Below are 26,822 nucleotides of genomic sequence, written 5' to 3'. Positions count from 1 at the left end.
CTAGTTAGTACCTGTGTGGCCTTTGGCAAGTCAATCACCTCTTTTTCTTTCTTTCTTTCTTTCTTTCTTTCTTTCTTTCTTTCTTTCTTTCTTTCTTTCTTTCTTTCTTTCTTTCTTTCTTTCTTTCTTTCTTTCTTTCTTTCTTTCTTTCTTTCTTTCTTTCTTTCTTTCTTTCTTTCTTTCTTTCTTTCTTTCTTTCTTTCTTTCTTTCTTTTCTTTTTCTTTTTTTTTTCCCCTGAGGCTGGGGTTAAGTGACTTGCCCAGGGTCACACAACTAGGAAGTGTTAATGTCTGAGATCAGATTTGAACTCCGGTCCTCCTGACTTCAGGGCTGGTGCTCTATCCACTGCGCCACCTAGCTGCCCCCTCAATCACCTCTTAAACCTGTTTCCTCTGAGAGAAAAAAAAATGGAATGAGGCAACTATTTGGCACAGTGAATAGAGCTCTGGGCTTGGATACAAGAAGAACTGACTCAAATCCAATCTCAGACACTTACCAGCTGTATGATCTTGGGCAAGTCACTTAACCCTGCTTACCTCAGTTTCCTCCTCTGTAAAATGAGTTGGAGAAGAAAATGGCAAACCACTGCAATATCTTTGCCAAGAAAACCCCAAATGGGGTCATGTAGAGTCAGAAGTGACAGAAAAATGACTGAACAATAACAATGAGAGAGTTGGGCCAGATGATCACTTCCAGCTTTAAATCTATGATTTTATGAATACAAAATAAGTGTTGACCCCACATGGCAGCACTGGGGACTCAAAGGCCCAACACTCTTAACAAAACCTTTTCAATATTATTGATAGTTTGCTGGAAAAGCAACTTCTAGGCTCTGAATCTTTCAGCTTTTGACAATGTAGGGCAACTGATGGATTTGGAAACCTGAGAAAGGTCACGTTTTTAAAGCATGCAGATCTCAGGCAGCCAGTCTCAGCCTTTGACACCCATCACGCCCATGATCTCTTTAGTAACACAGGCAGCCACCTCCTATTTTTTCTTCTAGTCCAGCTGCTCCCCCCTCACATTGCCATACTAGACTTCCTTCACCTCTTCTTTGAAGTGGTAACAGAGGTATGATGGGGGCTGACTGACTCCCTCCCACCAGGCTTTTCTAGTAACTCAATCTCCTCGAGGTTCTTTGCTCTCTCTCAGCCACAGTGTAGGTCATTACCCAGAGAGCCCATCTCTGAATGAGCAGCCAAAGCTGCACCAGAAACACTAGTAACTTCTTCTTCCTTCTTCTGCAATAATAAGAATAGTAATAATGCTAGTAATAACACCACCACTATCAAACAATATCTAGCATTTATGTAGTGCTTTAAGGTTTACAAAGCACTCTACATATGTTATCTTAGATGTAAAGTTCTCATGTATGTTGATCCTTACATCAATCTTATCAGCTAAGTGCTATTATTCTTATTATCCCCATTTTACACACGATGAAACTGAGACTCAGGCACATGAGGTGATTTGCCCAGGGTCACTTGGTAAGTGGTTGAGACAGGATTCTAGCTGGTCCTGACAACAAGTCTAGTGCTTCATGAATTCCATGAGGAGAGAAGCATTTTGATGGCTATTTTATGTCTAAGCGGTAATTTGTTTCTTTTTATAAATGCAATATTTTGAGTTGTCACTTTGGCCCAGGAGATAGAGTGCTAGACTTAAAGTCATTTTGAATCTTGCCTTAGACATTTTCCTTGCTAGATAATCATGTCACTTAATCTTTCAGTCTTAGTGTCCATACATATGTATAATGGGGCAATTATCTCATAGGATTGTTCCAAGGGCAATGTTTTATAAACTTTTAAAGGTTATATAGATGTGAGTTATTATTCAGTTGTAGTGGGAAAAGCTTATAGTAGAAATTCATGGGTTCTGGTTCTAACTGGTACCTGTTAGCTTTGTGAACTTGTTCAAGCTACTATTCTATCAGCTGTATAATGGGGACAATGAAATTTGCTCTAATCAATGGCCTTATAAGGTTACTGTGAGAATCAAATGAGGTGATATCTGTGAAATACTTTGCAAGCTTGAGATCACTATGTCAATGTCAAATATTCTTCAAAGATAGTTCCCTTGGTTTGTTAAATAATTGGTTACTGGCTCTCTGATGTGGTTAGCTGTTCTAAGATAGGGTTCAGAATCTCTTCTCCATTCTCATGTGACTACTGCTTTCAGGCTACCCAAAATGCTCACAAGTACTCCAAATGACCCATCGTCAGCTAATGGGAACCATCAGCCAGCACACTTAAGAAGCCCATACTGGATCACTGGCTCAAATTCAAGGTACCCCCCATACTTTGGTTACCCAGAACATTGGCTGCCATGAGATGACATTTGGCCCCATAACTCATGAAGATTCTCTGCTAATGGAGGGGCAGTGGCCTGCATCAGTGGAGGGAATACCCACATTGATGAAATCACAGATTCTTTGAAGTATGAAAGCCAGCCACATGAAACTCACTCAAAACCAAAACTCCCAACTCCCCACAACATATTATACTGTAGCAGAATAAAACAGCCCCATTCAATTTAACAACATTTAGCAAACCCCTATTATGTGTCAGGCATTGGGCTAGATACTGGCAACACAAAGATGGAAAACAACCTGTTTTCAAGGAGCTTGTCATCAATTGAGGAGGAGAGAAGGAATTAAGATGACACAAATATGTCTAGTAAAAGATAATGAGAAGAAAAGGTCTTAGCCAATGGATTTTTAGAAAGGTAAGTAAAGGGGCAGCTAGGTGGCGCAATGGATAAAGCACCAGCCCTGAATTCAGGAGGGGCCGAGTTCAAATCTGGTCTCAGACACTTAACACTTCCTAGCTGTGTGACCCTGGGCAAGTCACTTAACCCCAGCCTCAAAAAAAAAAAAAAAAAAAAAAAAAGGCAAGTAAAGAGATTCTATTAGGCCAAGGGGAATCAGGCAAAGCTTCAGAGAAATGGTACCTAAGTGGAACCTTAGAGGGAAAAAAGGGATTTCAGCAGGTGGAAAAGTCCGTGGAGTAAATAATAAGCACAAAGATTCACCTGCACAAATGTTTGGAGGTGAGCAATATCAAGATGAGATGAGAGTCAAATTGAGAGCCCAAGTTGTCTGGAATTTAGAGGCAGATGGGAAAAGAGTAAAAAGAAATAGTAGAGACTGGAGGCAAAAAAAAAAAAAAAAAAAAAAAGACTGGAGGGCCTTTAATGTCTGGTTAAGGAGTTTGTAATCGATACTTCAGGCAATGCATATCAATGGAAGGTGGTTGAGTAATGTTGGGCCCAACTTTGGCATTAGGGAGGCATGTATTGGTAACTGTGGAAAGGACATATTGGAGAAAGAAAGGACTAGAATTCAAGGGAAAAGTTAGGGCTAGAGACATTGTTCAGAAGTCATTTCCTTAGAAGGCCATATTGAAACCTTTGGGGTATATAAAATTAACAAAGAAAGAAGCCTACAGAAGAGAAGAGAAAGGCAAGAACAGAGCCTTATAGGATATTCCCGCCCCCCCTCCCATCCTGAAGTGATCAGGAACACGAAGCAGTAAAACACTGAGAAGGACTGGCCAGACTAGGTCTTAGACTGACTCTCCCAACCCCCATGTACACTAGCAGGATGGGCTCCCAGAGGGAGGCTGCATCTCCCCCTCCAAGTTCTAGGGGCATCATTGAAAAGTTGAGAGAATCTCTTGCTCAAGCTCATCTTTTGGCAAATTCTCCCCAGTAACCTTCTTGGGTTTTTGGACTGGTAGAGGGAATTCTGGATGTAGAAGTTCCTTTCCCAATGCAGACCAGCAGGCACCCCCTCTGCTATTTCTTAGTGGGGGGATAGTAATGAGAGGGAGAGTACCCATGGTGACAGAAATAGAATTTGAACCAGGATTCCTGATCTTAAGGCCAACTGTCTATTTATTAGGTCATGCTATCTCTCAGAAGAGTACTTTGTGAACTTAAAAGCTGTATATCAATGGGAATAATCAATACATTGTATTTCATATCCATTGTATTTCATATCCTTTTTTAGTTCATGGTGGCAGTTGGGGCACCATTAAATAGAAAATTCTTATTTCTGAAATTATATCAACACATTAATGTTAATAAAAGGGGGAGGGAGGTTTCATTCTCTCCTCCTAAGATTTACTATTTAAGGATAATCTATTACATATGAATAAGAGATCAAGAGCTTGGCTAAAATCTGTTAGACTTTTGAAATAGGGCAGTCTAAGGCAGATGCTTAAAGGTTTAAAGGGCCCTTGTTTTCTTCGCCCTTTAGATATAGTTGCCCGACCCCACAGTTCTTCAAGAACAGGCAGGAGCCTGGGAGCGGAGGCTGCTGGACCTCAGTTTGGTCAGTGACTCAGCATGAAACATTCTGCAGAGAAGAGCTCGGGTTTTATGGTAACTCATACTTGCCTGCAGCCACAAGGGGAACAGGGAACTGAGCTGAGGGCAAAGGGTAATGAAGCATCCTCCTCATCCTCTCCATCACCAGTGTTAATAATAATAATACTGGGCCTTTATACAAGGTTTTCTGTTTTCAAAAGGCTCCACAATCATTAATTAGTTAACCAGCACTCACTGGCTCACTGCAGGCCTGCTGTGCTGAGCAGACAAAAGAGCCCTATTGTACTACATGAGGGAAAGTGAGGAGAGGTGGGGGAGTGTGGGATGAAGGCTATGTGGAGAAAGGGAGAAATTTAGCATCAAGAACTCAATCTGGCTTGTTAAATCACAGAAATATAAGTGGGTGCAATCCTTGGAAAAACTTTCAGCTACATGGGCATTAATACCCAAGTATTAATATCATCTGCTTATTTGAAAAGAGATTTTCCTTCATTGTGGGCAGCGAGGTAGTACAGTGAATAGAGAACCAACTCAGGAATTCAGAAGACCTGAATTCAAACTTGGCCGCAGATATTGGCTGTGTAACCCTGGTAAGTCTCAGTTTCCTCATCTATAAGGAAAGAAAATAACAAAAAAACAGTATCTCTGCCAAGAAAAGCTGAAATGGGTTCGCAAAGAGTCCGGCACAACTGAAAACAATCTGAATAACAACAGGTATTTAGGAGGATTGGCTTGGTGGAAAACATATTGGTCCTGGAGTCAGAGGATCTGCCTCTGATGCTTCCAGCTACATGACCTTGGAGAAATCACATAATCTTAGTAGGACTCAGCTTCCTCATATTTAAAATGAGGGCATTGGAGCCATTTATCCAACCTGCAGTGAACTAAATCTAGCTTAACTGCGTCCACTTTCTGATACAATCCATGCTAGCCATTTGGCGGATGATGTTTAGGATAAGGAATGGTAGAACTAGAGCTAGAGATAGAAGGAGCTGAGTTCAAGTCCAGCCTCAGACATTTACTAGTTGTGTGACCATAGATGTGTCATTTGAAAACAAACCAAAAAAAAACCCCTCAAAATCAAACTGCTGACTCAGTTTCCTCATCTGTAAAATGGAGGTGATAATAGCACCTATTGTTCAGAATTGTTATAAGCCTCAAAAGTGGATAACATCTGGAAGGTACTTTGTAAACCTTTTAAGCATTATGTAAATGCTGAGTATTTATTGCTGTTATTGCTGTTGTTATTATCAGTGATGTTGAGTGAGCATTTTCTTTGACTTAGATTTAAAAGGCAGCATGGAGGCAGGAGCCAAGACTACAAAGGGGACAAAGAGACTTTGGCTGTTGGATGCCTTGTTACCCGGAAATCTGATAACTGTTGTTCTTAGAGGGTTAGAAACCAAAGTTATAAGACAAGTGAGTGACCAGAAGAAAGCTATTAGTCATCTTTCTTCATGAGTGATCACAATACTTCTGAGGCTTTCCAGCTCCAACTGGCAATTTAGGGCCTTGTCTAATAATAGGGGTTGCCATTCCTTATTGATCTTCAGGCTTCTCAGGAAATTAAGTAGTAGGGCCCGATGAAGTCAGGGATAGGATCCGTGGCCCGGGCTGGCTCCCAGACTTCTACCTTGGCCTAATTAAATCAGAAGGAAGTAAGAAAGAACTGACCTGTCTGCTACTTGATGGCAACAAAGAAAAATGAATGTTTGGCCAGAGTGGAGAAAATCATAGTTTTTGAGTCAGTTATTTTGTGACTTTGAGATATCCACTTGTCATTTTGAGATACCCATAAATGTGCTGATTAGCCCCTGCTTTATGGCCTTCCACAGTGCCTGGGGTTGCAATCTGGTCAGACCTCAGAAGTTAGAAGCAGGGTAAGACAGCCTCAACTTGGCTGGAAGACATAGGAATGATAATAATAATTAACGCCACTCACGGTCTATGTTCTACAAACAGTAATTAGGGAGGGAACAATCCTGGGAGGTATCTAAGATTGGCTTCTTTCAAAATAAGATTGGATCTTATTTTGCAGACAGGTAAATGAAGGCCAGGAAGTTATGACTTTTTCAAGGCCACATGGGGACTCAGGGTCAGACCTACCATTAAAATGGAGGTTGCCCTGACTCCTAGTCTGAAGATAGCAAATCACATCCTAGTCCATTTTGATGAAGAGCTCCCAAAAACAAACAAACTAACTAAGGGAAATCATATTAGTACCTCCAGAAGTGATGATCTCTTAAGTAGCATTTTTGCTAGGACCCAACTTATGTTCTAATCATGTGCTGTTAGGGTATAGAATTTTTAAATTAGGGGAAAAAAAAACATCAGGGCCAATACTTGGGTCAGTAATGGCCAACAAGAACACTTGAGACAAACAAGAATGTTTGCTAAAAATAATCAAGAATGCATAGATAGGTGCAAGGGCCCTGAGGGCCCTTTGTCTTAAGATTCCTAGCACCTAGAACAAGGCCTGGCACCAAGCAGCTGCTTAATTGGCTTAATTAACTGTTGATTAATTGATTTATTTCTTCCTTTCTTTCTCCCTGTAATTTGATCTAAGGGAACCATGTATTGTACTAAATTGTCCTTTATTATTGCCAATTTATTCAGTGTATAACTTATTTGTACATAGTTCCCTATATATCTTCTCTGGCATTAGACTAAAGAATTCTTTCAGAGAAAGCACTATCTTTTGGCGTTCTCTGTTTCCCCAGTATTTAATACGGTGTCTAGCATTCAGTAGATGCTTAATAAATGTTTATTGATTTACTGTCTGATTTGCTACATCAAACGGTATAGATCCAGGGAGCAAGGATACAGAGGTCATTGCAGTCACACTTTATTCAAAGAAAGGACCAAGTTTTCTTTACAGAAAGTTCCTTTAGCATTTTGAAGATTGATTTTGAAATGACTTTCAGGGCATAAAGAGCTTTGCACTTGCAATCTCAAAAAGGCTGTATGTCATTTTGTTTTCTTTCCAAAAAAAGGATTTAGACTGACTTCCCATGAAATATGTCACTCACACTTTCAGGTAAAGAAAAACAACTCTATCAACTATGTCATCTGTTTGTTTTGTTTAGTTTTGGTTTGGTTCCCAGACCTGTAGTTTACTGGTGAGAGGAGAAATGCATTAAAAAAAAAAAAAACAAACCTCTGGAACAGTGATAATCTGCTATTTAGAGGCTCAAGGAATCACCTGAAGCATTGATTGAGAAGTTGTGACCACATAACTAGTACATGTCAGTGGTGGGATTTGAACTCAGGTCATCCTGACACCAAGATCATATATAAGATCTGTAAGATTTATATTTTATTCATATCATATATAAGATATAAGATCATAAATTTAGAGCTGGGAAGAACTTTAAAGGCTTCTGTATTTTACAGATCAAAAAACTAAGGCTTTTTTTTTTGGGGGGGGGGTGCTATACTGCTTAGTATATGTCAGAGGTTGAATTTGAACTCAGGTTTTCCTGACTCTAAAGCTGGTCTTTTATCTACTATTTTTCCTTGTCTCTCACCTTTGAAAACAATAAATATACAGTTATATATCCATTATTATTTCAATGGATATATGATCTCATCAGTATAGATACTCATTCCAAGAATACAAATCCTATTCCATATATGCCTCCTCGTTTTCTCTGTCCCTTGTCCATTTTTCCATAATCTTTCAGAGAAGGACCCCCAGACAGTGAATCTGTGTTCTCATATTCTCTGGTTCTTGTGGCTAATGGGGCAAAACCTGCTCAGTTCAACTCTCACTTCTCACTCTCACTACACAACCATCTTACATGCTTCTTCCACAATGGACTAAATACCCCAGGACATCTCAACAAGGGACTGTGAGCTAAATCCATCCTAGAGACCAGGAAGCTAGACCCCCAAAGCTAACTACAAGGAAATCTCAAGCTGAGTGTAGGTGTGGTTCACGTCTAGATTCTCCCAAAATATTGGTCTCAAGGTCCCTTCTAGGACAGGTACTCAGTATACAATATGGATATTCATTATGAGATAGCTCTTCATTTTATCTGTCATTTTTGTTTCCTCCATAAGAGAAACTGCTTAATAGGCAAAAGGTTCCAAGACATACAGAAAGAAATAAAGAAAAACATAAAATATCTCATATAATTGATCATTGCTGAGTTGTTTAAATCTCATATAACTGATTAATGTTGCTGAGTCACTTAATATTTTATATAACAATTGTTGAGCCATTCCAGCTGTGTCTGACTCTCCATATCCCTATTCAGGGTTTTTTGGCAAAGATACTATAGTAGTTTGCCATTTTCTTTTCCAGCTCATTTTACAAATGAGGAAACTGAGGCAGAGTTAAGTGAATTGTCCAGCATCCCACAACTAGTATCTGAGTCGGATTTGAACTCACATTCTCCTGACTCCAGACCCAGCACTCTATCCACCCTAACTCCTATTTGTCCATATATTTGATTACATTCATCATATTTCCTTTGGAATGTAGTGAAATTTTTGTGATACTTATGAGCAGATTTTTTTACATTTGCCTCAGATCTGCACTGTCTAATCAATCTGGAAAACCTCTATCACTTGGTCAGCTAAGGAATGACCTTCTTTAGTATCTTAGCAAATATGCTCCTGCCAGTGGGCACTTTCTCTTTTTATGAATGTACTGTTCCTTCTGGTCAACTGCTTAAGTCAGAAAAACAGGAGCATTTTTAACTCAGGAACTTACCTGGAAGGTTTCAAAATGCTGAGGATGCTCATCTTTCAACAGGGTTCAGTGATAGAAAAAGAAAGATCAAAGAAATCAACTTAGATTTCACTCATGTAGGTAAGCATGTTTCTGCTGTTATATACTAGTATCCCTCTGCTTGTGTGACAAGCCACCATTACTTCCCATCCTTAGGGATTGAAAGTATGTGCAAAAATCTGAAAGAATTCATCCCCTTCTACTCCCCACTTTCCATGGCCAAATTAGCTTCTACAGAGCCTCTCCAATCCCACCCCTCTCAGACACTTCAATAACATCATTTTGGCTTCAAATCATCTTCAGCTGAACCTCTCAATCTCAGATCAGGAGTTTACTTTATCATTCATGGAAGGTGCTAGCATTTAACTAGCACTTTAAGGTTTCTAAAGCACCCCTTTGATCATCACAACAAACCTAGGAGGTAGCTGCTATTGTTATCTGACCCCACTTGGAGTTTTTATGGTAAAGATACCAGCTCATTTTACAGATGAGGAAACTAATGCAAATGGGGTTAAGTGATTTGCCCCTAAGTCACATAGCTGAAAGTGTCAGATTTGAATCCAGGGAGATGAGTTTTCCTGACTCCAAGCCTTGTATTCTATCCACTGTGTCATCTATTTATCAAATTTTACAGGTGAGGAAACTGAGGCTAAAGGTGTTTAAATGACTTGCCTAGGATCATACAGCTAATAACTGATTGAGACAGGATTCAAATTCAGGTCTTCCTGCTTCCAAATCCAACTCTTTAGCCACAGCAATATCTAACTGCCACCTAATTATATAGATGTGATGCTTGAGTAGTTTATAATTTTTTGACTTCTTTCATTTCTTAAAACTCAAATAAAATATATATATATATATATACATGTATGTTTGTATACATATTATATTTATGTATGTATGCACACATACATACACCCCAGTCTTTCTTTATCCTTTTTATTTGCACTATGGTCACCAAGTGTCAAAGTATATTTTAATTTAGTTTGGAAGATCTTATCTTCTTTAGAGTCATTATTTTTACATTCTTTGTAATAAATCTCATCATCTGAGCTGTAGCTTTCTTAATGGTGTCTTTGTTGAAGTTTTCTCCACTCTGCCACTCTGTCTGCCCAAATGTAGCAGAATGATGTAAAGAGGAGGGAGCAAAGAAGAAAGAGCTAAGAATCTTATGGATTTTAGGCAATCTACTAGCATTAATGGTAATTTCATTGCTCATCCTAAATTCTGTAAGTAATCTATGAAATGATGTCTTGTTTTGTTTTGTCTTTTCACACTGTGAAACAAGTTCCTTCTTTGGATCTCTAAGAAGAACCCATGCACTATCCTTCCATTTAGCTGCAACTTCTTAATGTCTTCTTTGGGGAAACAGGATGTTTTGAGAAGAGTTTCTAATTTAGAATCATAGAATCTGTCAGTGCTTGTAATGTGACCATGAGCTAAACTCTTACTTAACATCTTTAGGTTTCATGCCAATTGTAAAATGATCTAACTTGTAGACTTTCTAGGTCTACAAGTTGCAAAGACAATAAATACCAACTTCCCTTGACTGAAAGATTTTGGAAGTTCCCTAAAACAATGAAATACCAAAGTCAAAGCAGAAGGACACCTCAGAGGAATACCAATTGCTTTTCATTTTTATCAAATTCCTGTCCAAAAAAAATTCATCACTGTATCACCAATCTTTTGGCAATGAGCCTTTCTGTATTTAGCCAGGCTAATCATCTAGCAGCAAATAAGCTCATTGTCAAAACTATTTTCAGTTGGCAGAATTTGCCAAAGTTTTTGCTTCATTAACATAGTTTGAAAAAGCCAGGACCATTTCTATACTATGATTATATACCCAAGTAGGACTTTGGTGAAGGAAAAATAATACCCATGATGTTTACTAATTGCTTGGTCATTCCTAATCTCTCTCATATAGATTTCCCTATCTCCAATGTCTTAATTCAATTTTCATCACTATTTGTCTGGACTCTTTCCAAAGTCTCTTAATTAGTCTTTCTGCTTTAGTTTTCTCTCCCCCCCCCAACTCTAATCCATACTCTCTCTTCAGTTGACAAAATGATTTCCCCACAGATCTAACTATGCTCTCCCTCTACTCAATAAACTCTGTTGACTCCCTATTAGCACCAGGATCAAATATAAACTTTTCTGTGGTATTTCAAATTCTTCACATATTAGCTCCAGTCCACCTTTCCAATCTCATTAAACACCCCCCCCCCCCGCACTACACAATCCAGACAAACTGGTCTTCCCTTCCATTCCTCACACCTAACTCTATATCTCCCATCTCCACATTGGCTGTATGACATGTTTGAAATTGGAAGCCATTTGCTTCTGTACCCCCAAAGATCATATGTACTCATTGCCTCATTTTTTGCTTCCATTGATGCTGTCGCTCTATCCATCATACAAGACCACAAAAGATCATGCCTGTTGAGTTGGAATCATGCATCTTTATCTACCTGACTGTGACTTTCTGTCCAATCACTGATGCTGCTTCTTTGCCCTCCAAACCAGATGACCAGAGATCTTTATGGGAAGAGCTAAACTAGTTGGCTCTATATTCAGTGGGACCATTTATTTTCTCCATCCAAGAAAAAATTCTGGAGAATCTTCCAAATACTATTTCCAATCACATATTTCTAATTAGCCTTCCCACAATTTTTAAATATTTGCTCTCAAATATTTTGGTGATTACATAAAGAAGTTATTTCATTAAAAGTTTCATACCAAAAAATGGTTCAGCAACCTATTTTAGTATCTCTCTTAAATATATTCTACCATGGAGCTTCCTATAAAGTCCTCTGATTAACTTATAGGATTAGAAAAAAGGAATAAAGGAGGTCAACAATTCATTACATCACAAATTGTAGAAGGCAAAGAAATAAATCAATGAGATTTCAAAGGGCACAGTAATATAGGAAGAAGGAAAACATAACCAAGGATACATATATAAGAATGACATGAACTCCTGAAAATAGTATTGGGAAGACTAACTGTCAAAGGAACTGAGGCTTTCAAAAATACTAAGAATAGAAATGATTATTTTACTTAAATTTAGAGTAAGAAGTGGAATCAATAAATCTATTGAATATATCAGATAGCACAAATTTCACAGTGACACAGAGAGATCATATCTCCTCAACTTCTATTTGATTGCTGTCTTTTCCAAAAGCAATAATGATCTTCAAATAAAAAAGGATAGAAAAAACTAGCTGTAATTGAATCGAAGCCAAATTTAGGAAAGAAAGTTCCTAGCTACTGGAATTGTAAATGAGTTGCTATATTTGCTTAAGCAAATTATTATCTGGAATATTATCTGGGTGCCATTGTAGAATCATTATCAGTAATTAAGAATGGGAAAGTTGTATGCCACAAAGAATGGCAAATGGCCCGATTTGCAAAAAGAGGAGATTCATTCTAGAAACCATAAACTATTGTAAGCTTGATGCCCATCTCCAGCAAAATTCTAAATTGGTTATTTAACCAATGATTTATGAGAACTTAAAAAAGAGAAAGCAAAAGTTACTAGGAATTAGTTAGCTTATTTTTCCTCTCTCAATACATGTATCTTGAAAATCTAAACTCTTCAGGGTATTTCCTCTGTGGTTACATTGATTTATGTTTATTCCTCCCCCCCCCCAAGATATTTTGTGATATAAATGAATTATTGATTTAATTTTCAAACTTCATTCATTTTTTTCTAGTCTTATAGTTCATGAAGATGAAGTTATTCCAAAATAACCAATGTAGTCATTTCTTTACCCCTTCTCTTCCCCTCTTTTCCCCTTCCCTTCTCTCCTGTCTCCTTTCCTTTCCTTTCTCTCTCTCTTCCTTTTCCCTTCCACTCCACCTCACCTTCTTTCTCCTGTCCTGCTTCTTTTCTCTTTTCTTCTTGATAAGGTTCATTATATATACTATGTATCTATAGCATTCCCTATATCTAAAAAACTAGTTGTGAGCAAAACATTTGATAAAGTCATCATATTTTAATGGAGAAGTTAGAGAACTATAGGTGAGAAGATAATAGTATTAGATGAATCCATAATTGATTAAGTAACTATACTACACAAAGAATTGGTTAAAGGATTGATGGAGATCAAGAAGATGCTGAAAGCAGGAGCACACTGGTGAATGTCTAACAATCAGCTCTCTAAAGAAAAAATATACAAAGGCATACTTCAAAGTTTAATATAAATTACTGATATTTTCTACAACATTTTTAAAAAATCCAGACAATCATTTAAACAATAAGCTAAGTGCTGTTGTAAAATCTATCTGAAGAATAAATCCTTACAGTGAAAATTTAACAATTGGCTCTTACAAGCCCTTGTGAGCTGGTTTCAGCACTCCCCTGACTAAAGGCTTTCCTTTTTGATATGTTTATCCACAAATTAGATGAAAACATAAAAGATATGTATGATAGGATTAATATCTACCAACATTTTCCCACAACATGAATAAGGCTTGTTTTTTTCCTTCTTCTTTTCCACAACAGGAATTAGTTTTTTTCGAAAACTTTTTTAGTTTTTAGAAAAAGACAACAAAGTAATTCTTGAGTTAATTGTCTCCTGCCTCTCTCCATGCAGCTTCGCAGTTATCTAAGGGCATAAAAATTCTGACATAAGTGGAGTTGGAGCTCCTTATTTCTAACAGCATATTTACCATATTGGCAGATCTTGTAAATCTGGGGGGGAGGGAGGGGGGAATAGCTGATATACTGAATGAAAAAAACCAAAGTTGAAAGACATTTTGCCAGGTTGGGAGAATGGATTGAGTCTAATAAGATAAAATTTAAGAATTTATACCAGGGATGCAAGGATGGTTCAACTTTAGCAAAATAGTTAATATAACTAATCACATTAAAGAAACAAAACATCCAAAACTACATGACTATTTTAAAATGCTAAAAGGTGCTAAAAACCTATAAAGTGTACAGATAGAGAGACCTTCTTAATATCATTAAAAGCATTTGTCTAAAACCAAAAGCAAGCATCATATGCAACAGGAATATACTACAACCCTTTCCAATAAGTTTCAGGAGTGAAACAAGATTGCCCAGCCTTCCCATTATTATTTGATTTAGTTCTGGAAATAGCAATATAATAAGAGAAAGGAATTAAAGAAATAAGGATAGACAAAAAAGAAACTAATACTGTCCCTTTTTTCTGATGATATGATGGAATACATGGGAAATTCTATAGAATCAGCAAAAAATGCTAATTGAAATAATAAATAGCTTCAGCAAAGTTACAGGCCACAAAATAAATTCTCAAAGATCAAGAGCATTTCTATACAATAATAGCAAAACCCAACAAGTGATAATAAATAAGGATATTTTATTATAAAGAATAATAAAATGCATAAAATATCTGGGGATTGAACTACTAAAACATACAATGACTTATATAGGATGAATTACAAAGCATTCATTAAAGAAATAAAGAACTTAAATTCCTAGAGGCACATTCTATACTCCTGAGTAGCCATGCCAATATTAAATATGATAATATTACTCAAGTTAATTTAACTTTTAATACTGTAACAATCAAATTATTAAGGGAATTCTTTCTAGAATTTTATAAAATAATAACAAAATTCATTTGGTTAAAAAAAAAAGATATGAAATATCAAGAAAAATGATGAAAAGAAGTGGGGATAAAGAGGGAATAGTACTTCCAGATCTCAAACTATATTAAAAAGCAACGGTTAGCAAAGCCATCTGGTATTGGTTAAAAAATAGAGAAATAGATCAGTGGAACAGACTAGACAAGGGAGAATTGGAAACACTGAAACCTGATAATCTAGTATTTGATTAAAATGGAAAGCATAAATTACTTGTTTGATTAAAAAAATTTTCTGAGAAAACTGGAAAACAATGCAGTAGAAATTAAGTTTAGACTAATATTTTATACTATATCCCATAATACACTCTAAATTTCAGAGTTGGAAGGAACTTTAGCAGCCATTTAATCCAAGCGGAAATGTTCTTACAACATACTTAAGTGACCACCTAATTCATGTTCAAAGATCTCATGAATCCCTAGGGATTCATGTTTTACTTAGTAGTTAGATAAGATCAATTTTGAAGTCCCTACTAACTCTAAGATGATATGGTTTAATAATTCTAAAGCAAAAGTTGGAGAAATCAGCCTCTTAGTGTCAACTGTAATTACATTAAATCCTGATTTTGGGAAAAGGACTGGAGCTTTAGAATCCAGTTTGAGTTTTATCTAATAGAAGAAGCAAAAAAGAGTCACCCAAGATAACTATGGTAATCACTTGTAAAGCCAGAATATAATAAGCTCTTTGAAAGCAAGAACTATTTCAGTATTGTCTCTGTATCTCCAGCATCTAGCAATGTCTGGAACATACTAGATATTTAACAAATGCAAGGATATAGTATTATGGAAATTTGTTTTGCTTGACTATGAAATTTATTACAAAGATTTTGCTTTTTTGTTGCTGGATGTTTTTTTCAACTGAGGGAAGCAGGTGAAAGAAAGTGGGGGGACATGTAATAAAATTGCCCCCCATCAAAATCACTGAAGCATTTTTTAAAAATACACCAAAGATAACAGAAGGGAGGCCTTCATGAACCAGACAAGAAGGACAGCTTTGAAATCAGTTTGGTTTTATTACATTCTTAAAAGGATAAACAAATTGTAAATAGTAATGATTTGGAGTTTCTTTTACAGTCCTTTCTTCTGTCTTACATTTATATGAAAATGCTCATTTTTTTTTTGTTTATTTATTAAGACCAGAATACAATTTTTTTTTTGAAAGAAGGACAGTTCTTTAAGTCTTATTTTGAAACATTCTGATGCATCATATTTCTAAAATTTTAGTCTATGATAGTATAAGAAACCTTTTGTATTATTTCAAAAGAATTGAGATTCTAGAGATAAGTTCACTTGATGAAAAGAATAAAATCTTGTTTCCATCAGTACTGTCTTTCCTAAATTCCTAGTTAGATGCAGGTTCTTCCAAGCATGAGACTCTCACTGCTCTACGTTGACAGCCTATGAAGCAGTCCTTCTCAGAGAAGGCCCTAAATAATTTTCTGCCCTTTCCGAGAAGCTTTGATGTGTAATTTGAGGCTGGCAATATTCATCTTCCCTTGTTTTTTTTTCATGGAAAAAAACAGTTTATAGCCACATTTTGCTATAAAGTGGAGGAGTGGAGGAAGAGAAAATGGGGACCCCAGCACACCATCTTAAGAAATAATTAAGCTGTTGAAACCTCAGCCGACTGAATTAGATGATGTTTGGTTTTGATCTGTCAAATATAACTTTTCAATATTTCTCCCCATCCCTCCAATTTCCTCCTCCTTCCTTATTATTCAGAAATAGTATTGCTTCCATGTTGAAAGCTTGCTTTGTGAGGTACTGTACAGTCTTCAAAGACAAGGCATCATTCTTGTAGATAACTCCTTTAGTTACTTCAATTTTGACTTCTGAGGGATTCTGCTACAATTGGAATTAGGTTCAGAACTTTTATCCTTTTGGTAAAACTCTTTACTAGCATTTCTATTTCCAAAGGAAGCTATTAAAAAAAAATAAAGCCACCTTAAAATCCATTTACACTAAGTTTTCTAGCTAGATGGGTTCCAGCTAGTGGGGTGTGTGTGTGTGTGTGTGTGTGTGTGTGTGTGTGTGTGTGTGTGTGTGTTTAAAGAATAAAACAACAAAAAAGGCCTTTGCGCAGGGTGCCCATTTCTATCTAAACAGTTCTGAGGTCCAGATGGTAGCCGTCACTAGAGCATCTCTGGAGAGAGCGTGGGAAGTTAAAAGTCACTGCTTTTGATTAATTAATAATGATTCTCAGCTGTTTTGGCAAATGATGAAAACAAATTGTCGGCCTTTAAAGTGAGGATGGAAGATGTTGCTTACCGAGTTCTAAGAATGAAGTGGGAAGTGCCTCATTGGCCAAAGAAGCATTGTGCTCCACTAGTCTGGGAGGTTGCTCACAACTGCTGGGCTCCGCATTGTTTGGAGCCTCAATTACACTGTAAAATCATCATTAGGAAGCAGCCACCCATGGCTTGCAAATGGGAAGTGAGGGAAAGATATGAAAGAAAAACCTGTCAGGAGAGCAGTGCCATTGGCCACGACAAGACATTTAAGCTATTCTAAAGGGCACCCATCATATCCTGTGAATGTTTATGCAATGTTTCTCTGATACCTGTTATCCCCATCTATGAATTCATTTCTATGCTTGAGTGTTCACAGTTAAGCCCCTATGCACATGGTCAGAAGTAGAGGACATTTTCATCGGCAATTTCTTGGCAAAGGACTCTTTCCTTTTTGGCCATCTGTGAAACCAACAACCAGTATGATCATTCTCATAAGCAAAGGAGAGGAACTTGGATCTGTGATAACAATGAAATCACAATAGTTTCCTTCATATAGGAAACTCCTAGGACTACAACTACTACACTTTCTTTGTAACTTATGATTTTAGGAAATTCCTGAGAGCACCGAAAGGTTCAGAATCTCATCCAGGTTTACACAGCCAATATATATCAGAGATGAGATTGGTTTCAGGTCTTGCTGTCACCAAGGCCTGCTTTGATTTATTTTTCTTTTAAATTTAATTTAAAAAAAATTATTGCATAAAACAAGCATTTCCATACATAGTACAATAAAAAAGATGATTGCAAATTCATTATGTACATCTAGCTATTCCCTTCAAATATATATAATATATATATGTTATATTGAGGTTATCAAATATACATAATAAAGTCATCATGTAAATTTCCTTTTTTCTTCTAGCCCCAACCTGCTCTAGAGATAGTTACCATTAGAAACAAATAGGTGTGTGTATAAATATATATGTATATGTAAAATTATTTTATAATTCTTCTGTTTACCTTTCTTCGGATGTAGATAGCATCTTTCTTCATATGTTCTTTATAGTTAATTTGGGTATATATAATATTCAAGCTCAAAATCTAGCTTTGAATACACTCATTAAATAAGGTTGTCTCTGTATAATCTAAACAATTTATTAAATGCTTATTTAAATTGGCCCTAGGCTTAGTGTTGTGTTGTCGTTATTGTATTTTTGCTCCTAAGATTCTATCCATGACGTAACCTTCTAGGGAGGAAACTAGTTCCAGATCAATGACTTCGATATAGTTTATCATTCTAGTGTTCTGAGAGATTAAAATACTTGCTCATGATCAGACAACTAGTATCTTTCAGAGCCAAAATTTGAATTCAGATCTTCCTGACTTCCTGACACTGAAGCTAATCCTCCATATAATTACAGGAACATGTGATTATAAATGTTAAAAGTGTATATACATCCTATTCTCAGCAGGAAGTGATCTCTGAAGTCAGGAGATCATACATTTAGAGTTAGAAGGGGCCTAGCCCCACCCCAATTTTTTAGATGAGAAAATTGAACCTCAAAGTTAGGCAGCTTGTCCAAAGTCATTAAGGTAGTTAAGTGAAAAAGCCCTAGTTCAAACTGAAATGAATGAAAAACCCAAAAGACAGAGTTTCTGGGTAATTAATAATCAATTTATTAATTAGGCTAGCTGATGATAAATTGATGGTGAGTGGTTTCTCTCAGTAAACAAAGACAAAATCATGGAGATCACTGAATGATTAAATGCCTTTTGAAAGATGGTGTCTCTAACAAGTAAAAATCACCCCAATTGGTGAACAATTAAGGGGAAGATAGACATTTTCATGAGGAGGCAAGCTAAAAGTCTCAGGCTCTTCACACTGAGAACATGACTTGACTTTGAGACTCAGCTGCCTCCGGCAATCAGGACAAAGAAATCCATCTCCCTCCATGTCACTCAGGTTAATTTTCTCCTTCATGAGCTGGGTTGCCCTAGACTCCAATGGAGGGGCACAAGGGCATAGACTGGATGCTTTGGGGCTGGAATTCACCTAGATTAGATTAGATCCTCCTTACATTATAAGCAAAAGTACGGTCTCCTAGTTGAGGGTGGGTTACCACCCAAGATCATAGAGCGTATTCCCAGAGGATTTGGGCTATCTCATTTATCAGCAATATCCTTGAGAAGCTGACCAACTCTTAATAACGAATTGGAAAAGGTCTTTAATCCTAATTCAACAATTAGTTATTAATATAAGACAAAAACAATCACTTGTCTCAAAATCCAAGTTCTTTGACCCAAATCTACCCTTTCTGTTTATCCTCCCTGTTGGTATTTTCATTATAATGCTGACAACCCCAATGTGAACCATAAATAGATAATATTCACTCTAAATATAAATCACTTTGCAAGATGAATTTGGTGAATGAGGTGGAATTCATAAAAGCTTTATGTTCAGAGATAGTCGCAGCTAAGGAAAATTATCATCTCTTTTCCTCTTAGTCAAGAAAGACTTCATGGAGAAGGTTGAGTGTTTAGGAATTTTTGGAACGTGGAGGAAGTCTGGCAAGTCAGGACTAGGAGAACGAAGGTGTTCCAGTAATCTGTGAAGGTTGTCTGATAAGTGGATAAAGGAAGTACAAGAGAGAGTCTGAGGTAGAGAAAGAAACAGATAACATGGGGGTGGTTGGGAAGCATAACACTAGGATCATGGGTTTGATCTCCAGTGCAGTGGACACTTCATGGAGAAGGATGGCTTGGTCAGGCGATGAATGGGACAAACACTTCTGGAAGTTGTGAGATGGATCGGGTCGTTATAAGGAAACATTATTCAAGGAGGTTAGATCAGGAAACAGGGAGGTGTCCAGAGCTTGCACTGTGGCTGAGGCAGCGGTGACAGAGGGGAAGAGGAGGATATGGCAAACAGACTCCTGTGACGGAAACAGCTGCGGAGTTGGGCAACATAGCAGATACTCTGAGAAAGGAGAGTGATCAGTCAAAGATTACTCAAAATCCATCCCACGGAGAACTTCACAGCACACACATCACACTACAGTTGGAGAAAGGAGGAAATGTTTTCTCTGAGACCACACAAAGAGGCAGCCAAATGCTAGACTCCAGTCCCACCATGTGAGTTTTCTGTTCTTTTATAGCTGACTCACTCTGGGACTGTGGGCAAACCATCTGACTTCTCATACGTTTTTTTCCCAAAATCTGTAAAATGGGGAATAATAATAATAAAAAAAAAATACTTCCTTTGTGAGATATTAGGATTTTGTCGACTTTGTTTATATATTTGATCTCTCAGACTCAATTTTGTTTGTAAATTTATTTGTAAAGTAGGGGATAATAAGAGCACCTACCTCACAAGGTTGTTGTAAGGATCAAGTGAGAAAAGTACTTTGCAACACTTGGAATGCTATGTAGATGCAAGTTATATTCTTATTACAGCCTAAGAGAATTAAATGCAGGAAAATGTATTGCAAATAAAATCTAACCCTCAGCTTGGAAAGACTGGAACACTTAGTCTTCTGTCCCATTTATCCAGTTTTGGCTTTTTTCTGGAGAGATTTCAGAAATTTATCATCTTCAGAGAGTTCTCTCCCAATGGGGTTTCTTTCTTCTTGTGTTCTGACTTAAAATTTCCTCTCCAGGATTGTTCTTTCTAGCCAGGGTGCATCTCTCCTTTCTAGACCTTTGCCTACTCATCTGTAAAAGAAGTCCTTTAAGATTCTTTTCAGCTTCAAATCTATGATTTAATTTTAGGGTTTTCATTTAGGTCCAGTCATTATTCCTCGTGTGGATCATTCCCTTTATTTCCGTGCTTTTGGGATGAACTATACACAGGGCTGGAATGCACACCTCCCTCATTCTCAGTAGTTTAAAATCTCTTCTAATCAACACTGCCAACCTTCCCTTTATCTCAGAATTATTTAGCATTATTTTGTATATGTATACTTAACTTATATATATTATATCCCCAATGGAACTAAATCATCAAGAGAGGGCAGATCTTTACATCTCTAAAAACTAGCAGGGTCTGGCATGTAATAGGTATTTGGTAAATGTGTGTTGAAATGAATATAAATTTCTTGGTCCCACATGAAGGAACATATCAAGAGTTTCTAGAATCAAGCTGAATATTGTCAGTAAATGATCAATTCTACCCAAACATTAGCATTTCATTCTACAAAATGTTTATTATAGAGTGTATTTCATTATTAGGAGAGTTAATCAGATATCTTTATTTATACTTAATGGTAATTGAGCTTCATTGGTAAGGGGAGTTTCATACCAGAATTTCCTACCTCAATGTAATTACAAGTCTAGACCCTACCTCTGCAAGTAGGCCCTTTTACACATGCTTTCAATTCTTCTTAGTTATCTTGGATTCCTAGAGCAAGACTACTGTTCTCCTCAAAATTCTAGAGGTAACCCTGAAGTGTTGGAGGGCATCTCTGGAAAACTATCACTCCTAGTGCTCCTGCTTGGAATATTCCCTTCCTAATATCACTGCCAATTAATATTTCCCAGTATTATCTAATCAGGGCTGACTTAGTTGCATCAGCTACTGTTTAGATTCTGCAGCGACTCCATTTGCTGGTCATTTGATAGCTGCAATTACAACCTTTCAAAGTTCCAATCCTCATTCACATGAAATTAGGGAAAGAAACAAACACGACCATGTCATGTGTTTGGAGCTGCATGGAGATGAGATGAGGAAGGGATTCTTCCACTGCAAAGCTTACATCATTTCTCCCATCTTACTTGAAAGCTACCATGAAAGAGAAGAAAAACAAAGAAAGAGAGAGAGATAGAGAAATAAAGATAGGCAGAGAAAGACAGAGACTAAGAGACAGACCAAGACAGAGACAAAGAGAAATAGTGAGAGAGGGGAGGAGAGAGACCGAGAGACAGAGGGGGAGGAGAGGAAGAGAGGAAATTTTTTTTTCCTGTTCCTTTTGTATGCACATTAAATAATGGGTTTAGAATCTAATTAAGTGGTTTGTTTGTTTGTTAGTTTTTTCATTCCAAAAACCAGAGGCTGTTAGGATTACCAGGTGAGAACTCAGGTTGTCTGAACAGTGACAAGGTGAACTCAGGTTGTCTGGACAGTGACAAGGGGAGAACTCAGGTTGTCTGGACAGTGACAAGGTGAACTCAGGTTGTCTGGACAGTGACAAGGGGAGAACTCAGGTTGTCTGGACAGTGACAAGGTGAACTCAGGTTGTCTGGACAGTGACAAGGGGAGAACTCAGGTTGTCTGGACAGTGACAAGGTGAACTCAGGTTGTCTGGACAGTGACAAGGGGAGAACTCAGGTTGTCTGGACAGTGACAAGGTGAACTCAGGTTGTCTGGACAGTGACAAGGTGAACTCAGGTTGTCTGGACAATTACAAGGGGAAAACTCAGGTTGACTTGACAGTTCTCTGGCTCAGACCTTTGGTTTGGGCCTTTAAAGGGAGTTTACACCTTAGGAATTCTAAGAGGAGCAAGTTCATTGGTGGAAGTATTTCCCCACACCCCATTGAGTTCTCACCTGCCTATTCTCAGGGAGGTTAAAAGAAGGGCAGCATTGGGTCTGAGAGAATTGACTCTGGGATAGAGTTTTGACGCCAGGCAGGCTGAAAGGAGACCAGTTTGATTTGGGGAAGGACAAGAGTTGGAGGAGATTCAGAGCTCCCAAGAAACCTGAGCACAGAGGAAAAGATTTTACAGATCTCCCAGAGAAGGATTATAATTGAGCAGATGACCGGACCCTCACAATTCAAGAACTTTACAAGAGGCGGTTGTTGTTGTTGTTTACCTTTTGTTCAGGAAAAGGACCTAGACATCTGGGAGGGGATCCCACGAATGCAAATGAGTTGGATTTGAGTGAGGGAGGCCTGAGTAAGGTCACCTGACTTACTTTCCCCTTCAGAGCCATCTGGGTCCAGTGGCCCGATATAGATCAGGAAGACTGGAGATGGTCCCAAGTACAGGTGCTCTTCCTATAGCATAGAATGATACCCCCCATTATTTATCATCATCTATTATCAAACATCCTAAAGTGTATGCTAGATTAAAGAATATTACTCAAGCTTTAAAAATTGGGCTCACCTTTCTTAGTTTTCCCCTCTACTCCCCCATTATACATAATGAATGAAATTTGTTCATATGTGCTTCATTGTTCCTTGGTGAAGGCTGGGGAGGGCTCTGCTATATATGGGGTGATCTAATAGTAAAACTAAATTAAATGGTGTTGAACTGGAATGGAACTAGGATTCAGGGGTGCAGAGTCCTGGCTCTGCCTGTAATTATGTGACCATGAACAAGTCACTTTTCCACTCCTCACTTTTATCATCTTTAAGAATCCAATTATTCATTCAATTACACTTAGTCAATGATGTGTATTCTCAGGGCACTAGGATAAACACAAAGTTTAGATAAGACTGGATCTCTGTTCTCAAAAGAATTTACAGTTTTTAAAGGAGGGTTACTAGGGTATTTCTAAGGTTTCTAACAGCTGTAAAATTCTATAATTTTCTAATCTTACTGGATCTGGGTTTCCTCATTTATGGAGGAAAAAAAGCTTGGCCCAAGTCATCTTTAAGAAGCACTGTGAAGTAATAAATAAAGATATGAACTTGGAATCAAGAAAATCTACCCTCCAACTCTCAGATAGTTAATCCTAGCTAGTGACTGACTAGTCTTAGTTACCTAATTTGTAAAATGGAATTAGATTAGTACCCACTTAACAGAGATGCTGTGAGGATCAAGTAAGATTTTTTTAAAAAGATCCATGAATTGACCAATAAGTAAAAATATATTACATTCTCATGTATAATCTATATAAAACTGTTTTACAGTCTCAGGGATGGGGAACTGAGGGAGAGAGGGGAAAAAATTTGGAACTCAAAAAAACTTTTTAATGAATATTTAAAATTGCCTTTATGTATAATTAGGAAAAGTACAATATTATTTTAAAAAGCTTTTTGAATATTAACTATTATGATGATGATAATGGTTTCCCCTGCTTATGATTCTATGTAAACTTGTTGTGAACCTCTTCTTGATTATAATCATTGCTAAATTTTTGTTCTGTGACATGCCTCAGTCCCTGAGAAAAGAGCCCAGGAGACACCTAATAGGAAATGGGATTATGTCTGAGATGTGTCATGGAATTTCCTGACTAGCTAGTATCAGTTCTGTCCAACTCCAGAGCAGAACACTTGGCAGGGGGGGAGGGGGGGAGAAGAACAAACAGATCAAAATAACCTCTCAAGTCTCACCTCAATCTGAGGAAACTGAGGGCCAAGAAAGAGAGTCCAAGGTCACAGAGCTATTAAATGGGAAAAAATGGGATTCAAACTTGGAGCTCAACTTCAAATCCCAGGCTTTTCTTAGTGTACAATGATGGGATTGGGATAAATTCAAGCTCTCAAAGTCAACTCTAGATTCTAGGTCTAAGGAAGTGCTTTAGAACTTAGGAGGGTGGAGGGAAAGGAGAAGAAGGGAGAGATGGGGATGGTAGATGGATGGTAATGAGATCACAGGCTGTGTGTGTTTAGTTAAAAACATCTTTGGTAATGGCCAGAAACTGCATGGGAGATTTCCAGTTGCTTCTTTCTCACCTAGATGGTTCCTTACCATGAGCTTAAAATATAGAGTTAAAATATAGAATTTTTGTTAATTTGTACCAGAAAAGAAATCTGAATTTTTTCTTTTATTGGATATTTACAGTATCTTATTATAAAATTTACTCTATATATACTTTATGGATTTCTAAGTGCATAGAACTTTGCACTTTGTCTGGGGCTTCTGAAAAACCCCAAAATTCTCGTTTAATTTCTTAGGTCTATCCGTGATATATTGAGACCAGGATGGGGAAAGTCACAATGTGAAAGGTATAACTGCAGATCTATGAGCTGATGGGCTCTAGCAGACTCAGAGTCTCTAAAATTCTATCCAGGGGTGGGCAGGATTGCACAGAAGAATCAGCCTTGGAGTTAAGGACACCTATGTTCAGGTACCTCTGCCATATATTGGCTACATGGAGTTGTCACTTAACCTCTAACTGCTCCCTGGCAACTAAGACTATATAGTGCAGAGCAAGGCCTATTGTCCATTGGTGAGGAAACTAAGATGACCCTGGACAAATCACCTTCTGTAAGCCTCAGTTTCCTTAAATGTAAAATGATGGTATTTCACTAGATCACTAAAGACTTTTTCAACTTCAGTTCCTAGATGAGGAAACTTAGTCTCTAAGGAGTGGAGTGGTTTGCTCAGGGGCATGAGACTAATAAATGGAAGGCCCAGGACTTTAATCCAAATCTTATGACTCCTAATTCAGTCCTCTCCACCCCCCACTCCCATTGCCAGAACATTCTGGATATTCTGAAGAGATATTCATGATAAAGGCTGAAGTGAACCGTACAATTCTAGGAGATGCTTTTGCATCAGTAACATACATTATTATGGAGCCTAGGACTACCCAAGCTGTGCATTTACAATAGACCAGCTCTGATCTTGGCAGTAGCACCAAAAGGTAAGAATTCCTTTGACCAACTTGAGAAGTTGTTTGTTGTCCCACATTCTCAAAAAGGGTCAAAATAACATCCCTATATTAGAGTCAAGTTACAGTAGGTCCAACTGTGAGAGGTCAGACTGGTAAGAGTTTGGACACAACCCAGGTTGGACACAAATAGTCCATGTGAACATTTTGAGTGGATTTTCTAATATTGCACATCTTTCATTTCTTCTGAACTACTTCAATTCTGCTTTCTTCATGGAGCATAGCATCTTCTCTGATGAGGGCACACCATCCTGGGCTAGAACTGAGCCAGTGTCTCCCAAGTCATACAATCAATTCTAAAGTTCTTGAGAAAGACCTACATTAAGAGCATCCCTATATTGCTTTTTCTGACCACTCTGTGAGTGCTTGCCCCGACTTCTCCATGAAATAGTATTTTTGACAAGCATGCGTTTGGCATTAGGATAGTGTGGCTGGCCTGATGGAGTTACCCCTGCAATAGAGATGGAATGCCTGGTAGTTTATTCAAGAAAGGACCTCAGTATCTGGTCTCTTCTCCTGCCAGGTGTTCATCAGACTCTTCCTAAGATAGAAGTTCCCTTACCTTGGCAGCACACTTTCCAGGGATGCGCACACTGACACCAAGATTGACACACACATTGCCAGAACTAGCTCAGTGTTTGTGAGGCTTTGAAGCAAAGTGTAGGAGAGGACAGGTATTAGACTGACAAGCAAACTGACGGTTTACAGAAGCATTTTTTAAAAAAGCTTTTTATTTTCAAAACATATGCATGGATAATTTGACAACATTGACCCTTGCATAACCTTGTGTTTCAGATTTTCCACTCCTTCCCCCCAGCCTCTCCCCTAGATGGCAAGCAATCCAATATATGTTATAAATGCTAAAATATATTACAGAGCCATTGTGCTGACCCCAAGGTTGTATGCTTGTGAAACCTGGACAGTATACCAGCACCCTACCAGGAACTCAATCGCATCCCTTTGAATTGTCTTAAGAAGATTCTGAAGATCACACTTTGGAAATCAGAAATGTGGAAGTGGTGTACCTTTAGGATGCATCTACTTACACTTTAGGAAGACAAACTCCATGAGGGCAGGGACTCTTTCATTTCCACCCCAAGTGCAGAAGCATAGTAATCGAAACATAATTGTTGTTGTTTGTGCTTTTTGTTTTTCATTTCTTTTTTTTCTCTTTGTTTCTTTCCTTCTTGCAAGACAACTGGGGTTAAGTGACTTGCCCAGGGTCACACAGCTAGGAAGCTTAAGTGTCTGAGGACAGATTTGAACTCCTTCCGACGCTAGGGCAGATGCTGTATCTATTGTGCCATTGAGCTGTCTCTCATCCTTGGTTTTTTTTTTT

The sequence above is a fragment of the Sminthopsis crassicaudata genome, chromosome 4 (assembly GCF_048593235.1).
Source record: "Sminthopsis crassicaudata isolate SCR6 chromosome 4, ASM4859323v1, whole genome shotgun sequence".
NCBI classification, from domain to species: Eukaryota; Metazoa; Chordata; class Mammalia; order Dasyuromorphia; family Dasyuridae; genus Sminthopsis; species Sminthopsis crassicaudata.
This window is presented reverse-complemented; position numbering follows the sequence as displayed.